General features: G+C 44.2%; 1 protein-coding gene across 1 annotated transcript in view; it reads left to right on the forward strand.

Annotated features, from left to right (window-relative positions):
- The window catches only part of GTF2A1L (general transcription factor IIA subunit 1 like), a gene marked incomplete at its 3' end in the record, with an annotated part of 29,558 nt that overhangs the window by 20,049 nt on the left and 2,432 nt on the right, over nt 1-7,077 (forward strand). The window lies entirely within an intron of this gene.

Genomic DNA, 7,077 nt, shown 5'->3' on the forward strand with positions numbered 1-7,077 from the left:
ACCACTTTATTCTCCCGTGGTTTCACTCTTTCCTTGGCCAACCAGTATTCTGTTACTTTGACTACAAGTTGGATGGTCCTCTCAGGGGACGCTGGTTGGGTGGCTGTGGGCCCACGAGGATTGCGCTGCACTGGATGATCTCACAGGAAGTTGTGTTTTGTGGTCAATGGAGGCTTGGGGTGCCATAGAGGGTGTGCGGGTGTGCCTGCTACACCAGGAGTGCCGTGGAAGGCAGGTGGGTGTGCCTGTTTTGGTATAGAGCAGCGCGGATGTTGAGCATAATTGCCCTGGACAGCTTGGTTGCTGTATAGGTCAAGCAGAGATTCCTGCCACAGCATGGAGCACTGGAGAGTGTTGGCAGAGCCACCTTAGGCTGTGTGTACAGCAGGCTGGAGGCAGTTCCCGCAACTACATGGGACCACAGAGGACAGGCAGGGGCTCCCCCATCCACGTGGAGCACTGTGAACTGTGGTCAGAGGTTCCCCCAGTCAAGTGAAGCACCCCAAAGGGTGGGCGCGAGTTCCCCCTGGGACCTTGGAGGGTAGGTGTGAGTTCCCCTGTGCTGAAGTTGGGCGGGATTTCCCCAGCTGTGTGTTATGCTGCAGAGGACGGAGCTACCCCAGCTGGCTGGAGGGTGAGAGTAATTGCCTTAGGCTAAGGAGGGTGGCCTGGAGGTTGGCAGTGGCATGTGACAGGAAAGAGAAGAGGAAAAACCCAGCCTGCTGAGACTTTGGGGGGAAAGCGAGAAGAGAGAGAAACAGAAGTAAAGATATAGCTGAGCCCTAATACCCTGACTGTGGGGCTGGAGGGGTTTAAACCCTGCCCAGAGGTGGTGGCAAGCTGTGGCTGTGTTGAAGTAAAGCCCTTAGACCTGCCAAAGGAGCCTGGCTGTGGCCAAGATGTGGCAGGGCTAAGGTTAAGCTTTAGCCGGCCTCCACAGTGGTAAGTCAAAAGCCCACAGCTTCTCAGAACCTAATGGATCTGTGCTACTTATCTTTATGGTGATCTTCCTGTGACCCAGCAGCGTGGAATTTCCCTTTCAGTTGGTCTCCTGTGCTGATTTCTGCGGACTCCCTCTGGTATGTGTTACTTGGAAGCCATCTTGCCAGAAGTCCCTCAGTTTAACATATCTTAACTGGTATTTAAAAGATATTAGTGATATTTTTTTTGCTTTGATTTTAAAGTGCAGGTTTATATGTTGTTTTTCCATGGTCTAGGAATCTTATTTTCTAATCCAAGAATGGTCTAGGCTGTGAGGGATAGGTTAATATCCCTAAGCTTATAAGGAAGTTCAACTGGTCTTATGATTTATGCACCCACAACTGATTTCAACAATGAAGAAATTGAAGGTTTTACCAATGATTGCAGTCTGAAATGAATCAAACATGCACTCTAAATACAATTACCAGTGCTTTGGAATGTGAAAGTTTTAAACAAGAAGGATTGGTAGTTGGAAAATACAGTTTTGGTGATAGAAATCATGTCAGATAGAAGTTTGTAAGACCAAAGACATTTTCATTGCAAATACCTTTTTCTAAAACTATAGATGACAACTGTAATCACCCACTTCACTTGATGGAACACATAGGAATCAAATTTACTACATGTGTGGACAGAGAACATGGGAGAAGCTCAGCATCATCAGTCAGAACAAGCCTGGGGTCTGACTGTGGAACAGATCATCAATTGATCACATGCAGGCTCAAGTTGAAGCTCAACAAAATTAAAATCAGTTCACAAAAGCCAAAAAGTGATCTTGAGTAAGCATTTGAATTATGGTGTTGGCCAAGAACATTGAAAGTACCATGCGTGAGCTGTCAGAATAGCAAACAAATCTGTCTTTCAGGAATGTACAGCCAGACTGCTGCTTAGAAACCAGGGTGGTGAGATTTTTGTCTTGTGCTCTGGACATGTTCTTAGGAGCGACCAATCCCTGGGGAAAAAAAGACATTATCTTCGGTGAAGTAAAGGTGTAACAAAAAAGAGATAGACACTTAGGAGCTGGATTGACAACAGTGGCTGCAACAATGGGCTCAAACATAACAGTTCTGGGGATGAAGCACAACCGGGCAGCATTTTGTTCTGTTGCACATATGGGCATTATGAGTTTGTGCTGACTTGGTACACCTAACAACCATCCCCCAGGGATATGGATCTTATTGGTCTATAGTAGGGTTCATATGAAATCAAGGATGTTGCCATTGAGTCACTTCTGATTCGCGGTGACCTCATATTTTACAGACTAGAACTGAGCTCTCTAGGGTTCTCTTCAATGTGTTGTTTATGGAAGCAAATCAGGCCTCTTGGAAGGGACGGGGTGGGGAGGAGGGCTGCTTGCTGAGTTCAAACTACCGACCTTTAGAGGTCAGTCACAGAGTGCTTTCTTCAGTGAAGGACATTAGAGTGGAGCCTGGTATTGAAGATCTGATTTGATTGCCATTCTCAGGCTTGAGAACCACTGATGTACCTCAGAATCGGCATGTGAATAAAACAATGTATGAAGTAAAGACATGAGGATATCTGATTTAAAACATTACTTTTATTCTAGACCCATCTGGTGTACCTTTAAATGATAAAATGTTATTTCAATAGATCTTTGAACATTGAACAGATACTTTCTGGAGTTGCTGTCTACCACTTCTAAATTAATTCTCCAAATTAGAGATATTAAAACCATTTATGTCATATTTTTCTTTTTTATTAGGAAGAAAGCCTATTTAGTAACATTATTTTTATATGCATCAAATATATCAAGTTATATTGCATGTCAAAGTAAGTGGGGTGGCGTGGGATCTGACTGTACATGGCCAGATATATAACCATCATTGTCATCATGCTATGCTTGAAATCTAGATTAATCTGTGTGAGGAATTAAGAGATTTGCCCAGGCATTTATGGTTATAGGCAGTTGAATCTGACAGAACTTAGTTTGAAAGATGTAAAAAAAAGTATCTTATAGCCTCAGTTTCTCTTGTTCTCTATCCTCACGTACGGGTGCAGAGTTCGATCAGGAGTTACTAAAACAACAACAGAAGCTCAGCCACACTCCCTACCATAGAGTTGAGCCAGACTCACAGGGACTCCAGCCTGGAAAAAACGTGACTCTCATGAGAGGGCAGCTTCATGATTACGGTGAGAGACTGGATTTGACAGACAAAGCCTTATCTCGAAGCCTCCTGTGCATGTCTCTTGTGATATCCAACAAAAGAAGACCAGTACAAGGGAAGAGACCTTGGTGAAGCAGAGGATCCTAGAATCCACTGAGCTGAGAGCAGAGCGAGAAAACCAAAGCAGGGCCTCTGCTGGATGACGACGTCTGCGCTGGAACGGCTGACATGTCTTCATATCCGGCCGGAGTTCGTAGAAGAGCCTACTGCTCTGTGGCTTTTCTTTAACATTTAACAGGAGAAAAAGACCAGGGCTGCTAGGTGTAGCCAGCATCTACTTTTGATCATTATTTGCACATTGACACAATCAAAGAATTCTGTTGTGAGCCCTTCTTGTTTTTTTTTAAAATTAAATTTATTTGAGGTTCTTATAGCTCTTATAGCAATCCATCCATCCATCGCGTCAAGCTCATTTGTACATATGTTGTCATCATCCTTTTCAAACATCTTCTTTCACCTTGAGCCCTTGGTATCAGTTCATTCTTTTCCTCCCCTTGAATCCTTGATAATTTATGAATTATTATTTTCATATCTTACACTGACTACTGTCTCTCTTCACCCATGTTTCTGTTCATCTTCCTGGGCAGTGGGTAGGGGTGTTATTTGTTGATCATTGTGATCGGTTCCCCCATTTCCCCCTACTCTCATGGTATCACTACTTCCATTATTGGTCCTGAGGGGTTCATCTGTCCTGGATCCCGTGTGTTGAGAGCTCCTCTATCTGTGCCAGTGTACATGTTCTGGTCTAGCTGGATTTGTGAGGTAGAACTGGGGTCATGATAGTGAAGAGGGGGGTAGCATTAAAGAACTAGCGGACTGTTGTATGTTTCGTCGGCGCTATACTGCATCTTGGTGAGCCCCTCTCTTTATTTGGGAAACTGGACAAGTTGACATCTTCGAAATAATGAAAACTGCCTTTGCTTAGCAAAAGTGTTGGGACTCCCAAGGTCCTTGATGCCATGGGCCTGCTGCTTCGGAAAAGCAAGTGTCATTCTCTTTCAGCACAGTGGCGTCTGTTAGTGCTTACGTGAAGCCAGTAGGTCTAAAAGAAGTCCTGTCTGCTGACATGAAGCTCAACTGCATTCCAGCTAGGGCTTCAAATTATTGTCTTTTTGAAGATCGCTATTAAAAATGGGCAAAATATGAAATTCTTCTTATGCATTTTTCCTGGTTTTCCAAAGGGTAAAACCCTTAACTTAGCCTTGGGGAGATTATTATGTTTTATCTTTGAGGCAGAAGGAAATTCCCCTGCTAAGAATTTGACCTAGCAGAGCTCCCTGGTGATGTTTGTGGCAGATGTTGGCTGTGTGACAGACTTAAGTCTTTCTAGTCTGGTGGGGTCAGTTTTGGATGTTGCCAGAAAATCTGTTGGCTATTTTGGTCAGAACACCCTCTTGGAAGAAAAGGTTTGAATCAGGTAATTGTGAACTTCTCCATGCTTTATGGAAACGTTTCTGAACTTGAGAATTGAAAATCACTTTTTCAGCTTTTGACATAAAATTTGGGTTTTTAATATTCCGTATTGCTGTAAAAATGATCGAGCTGTTTAAGTAAAACAAGGTGATGTTCTATGAATTCAATTGGAAGAGTCCTGGAGTCCTTCATAAGCTTGTACTTAGCTGTCAAAGCACCATAGAAGTGCTGCTTCATTTTACAGCCAAACATATTGTTGGTTAAGGCTTTTAGTACTTGTTGCTACTAAAAAAAGCTAAATTCAACATGTTATTTAGGAGACCTAGACTATATTATAATTAATTAGTTTGGAACATCAGAGTTACTGAGAGCTAATTTACATATAATAAAATTAATCTTTTAAAAAGAGTACGAGGAAGCTTCAAAAAGTTCTGGAAAAATAGAGTTCAAAAACAATGAGATTTCCCCATGAACTCTTCAAAGTTCCCTTGTACATTAAGAGATTTTATAAGCATGCTGTTGTAAAACTACCACCACAGTTGAGTTACAGAATATTTTTATCACCCTAACAACTTCGTCTTGATTTTTTGCACTCGATTTTATCCTCCTAGGTGCACAGTCTTTCGGGAGCCCTGGTGGCATAGTGGGCCATTCATTCTGTGGAAGAAAGATGAGGCTTTCTCTACCATAATGGTTTATAGCCTCAGAAACCCATAGGCAGCTGTGCTCTAACCAGGCAGGTAAAACCAAACCTGACTTGATTCTGACTCATAGTGACCCCACATAGACCTCATATAACTCTTTACCGGAGCAAACAGCCTCGTCTTTTTCCTGCGGAGCATCTGGTAGGTTTGAACTGCCAACCTTGCAGTTAGCAGTTCAATACCTAACTCCCAGCTCCACCAGGGCTCCTTAGCGATGTACTGTAGTTTATCTGTTTACCATTGGCATTGCTACGAGTGTTCCAGTGAACACGTACATGAGTTTGTGGCAAACAGCGTGTTTAAATTTCAGCAGCTGGCTGCAGAAAAATTCTCTCAATAATGTACTTGTCTTAGTGTCATTTGGGGATCTTTAAAAAAATGAAAGGCCCAATCCTTGCTGTTGGTTGTAATTCCCTAGTTGTTCCCTTGTCTATGGCATTGTTTGCTCACCACATCCTTCCCCCACACCCCACCTTCTCCCCACAAGACCCTCTGGGGCCATTGACCCTGTTGATTTCTCCCTGAGCTTGCGTCCCATGCCAGTCTTATATAAGTAGGCAAACCAACGATGATATAGACCAAACCACAAGAAAAAAGACTGAAAAAAAAAAAAGAAAAAGAAAAAACACAGTACGTAATTCCAGGTCTGTCCGCTGACCTTTTTGGCTCTCTCCCCCCAGGTCCTGTGGGATTCTGGGAGCTGCCCTCTGAGCCTGGAGTCTATTTGGGGGATCTTTAGAGGATTTGTGGTTTGCCTTTGCTCCAGTTGCTGATCTGTTATGTTCCCTTCTTGGTTTGCCCTGCTGTGAGGGGTTCAGACCATACTGCCTCCCTGCCGTGTGTCCCCATTATTGTCCTCTGTTGCAGTATGCTCCAGTAAGAGGACAACATGTCCTGAGCTACTGTCAGCCCTACAGTCCTCTCAGGGACACTGTCATCTGGGCTTGGTGTGCCAATATGTGTTCTAGACTGACTGCCCCTTTCTCTTTTCCTTATTGGTCTGCTTCTGTGTGGGCGTGGCATGTCAGCCCCTGTCCCCCCCTGAAGGTTTAGTGTTGCTCTCTGTCACACATACTTCCAGGGCGGGGGTCAGGTTGACTTTGGTTGGGGTCGGCCCTGTAGCCCAGTCTTCGTGCAATCCGCCAGGTGGTTATGTTGCCCTCCTGGTTTGGTGTGCCATGGTGGGGTCTGTATGCACACTCCCAATTCTGTGGAGACACAACCAGTACTCTCCCCCTGGGTGGCTTAGTGCCCTGCTTCCCTCCCCCGTGTCTCCCTCCCTCTTCCCTACTTCCCCCTTCTTGGTGTTAGATTCACATGTACCTCCTCGGGTTTAGCCTGACCCGCACCTGACTGCCTGTACCTCAACGCGTATAGTGTGAGGTAAGTGGCTTTTCTTCTATACCTACTGCGCTGATCGTACTTTCCTCAGGGAACTCACGTTGGACCTGTCCTTTTATGATTGGCTGACCTTGCTTAGTATAATTTCCTCCAGCTCATCTCATGAAACAACTGTGCTTTTTAGTGCTGCATAGTACTCCATTGTGTGTATGTGACAGAGTTTACTAATCCACGTGTCTATTGATGGAAATTCAGGGTATTGTGAATTGCGCCACAGTAAGCATTGGAGTGCAGACGACTGGTGGTGTTTTATTTCTTACTCCCCCTCTTTTTTTTTTAGTCATTTTATTAGGGGCTCGTACAACTCTCATCACAATCCACACATACATCAATTGTGTTAAGCGCATTTGTACATTCATTGCCCTCATCATTCTCAAAACATTTCCTCTCCA

Source organism: Echinops telfairi, unplaced genomic scaffold (genome assembly GCF_000313985.2).
Source record: "Echinops telfairi isolate 266 unplaced genomic scaffold, ASM31398v2 ScPeMD7_7475;HRSCAF=8513, whole genome shotgun sequence".
Classification (NCBI taxonomy): Eukaryota; Metazoa; Chordata; class Mammalia; order Afrosoricida; family Tenrecidae; genus Echinops; species Echinops telfairi.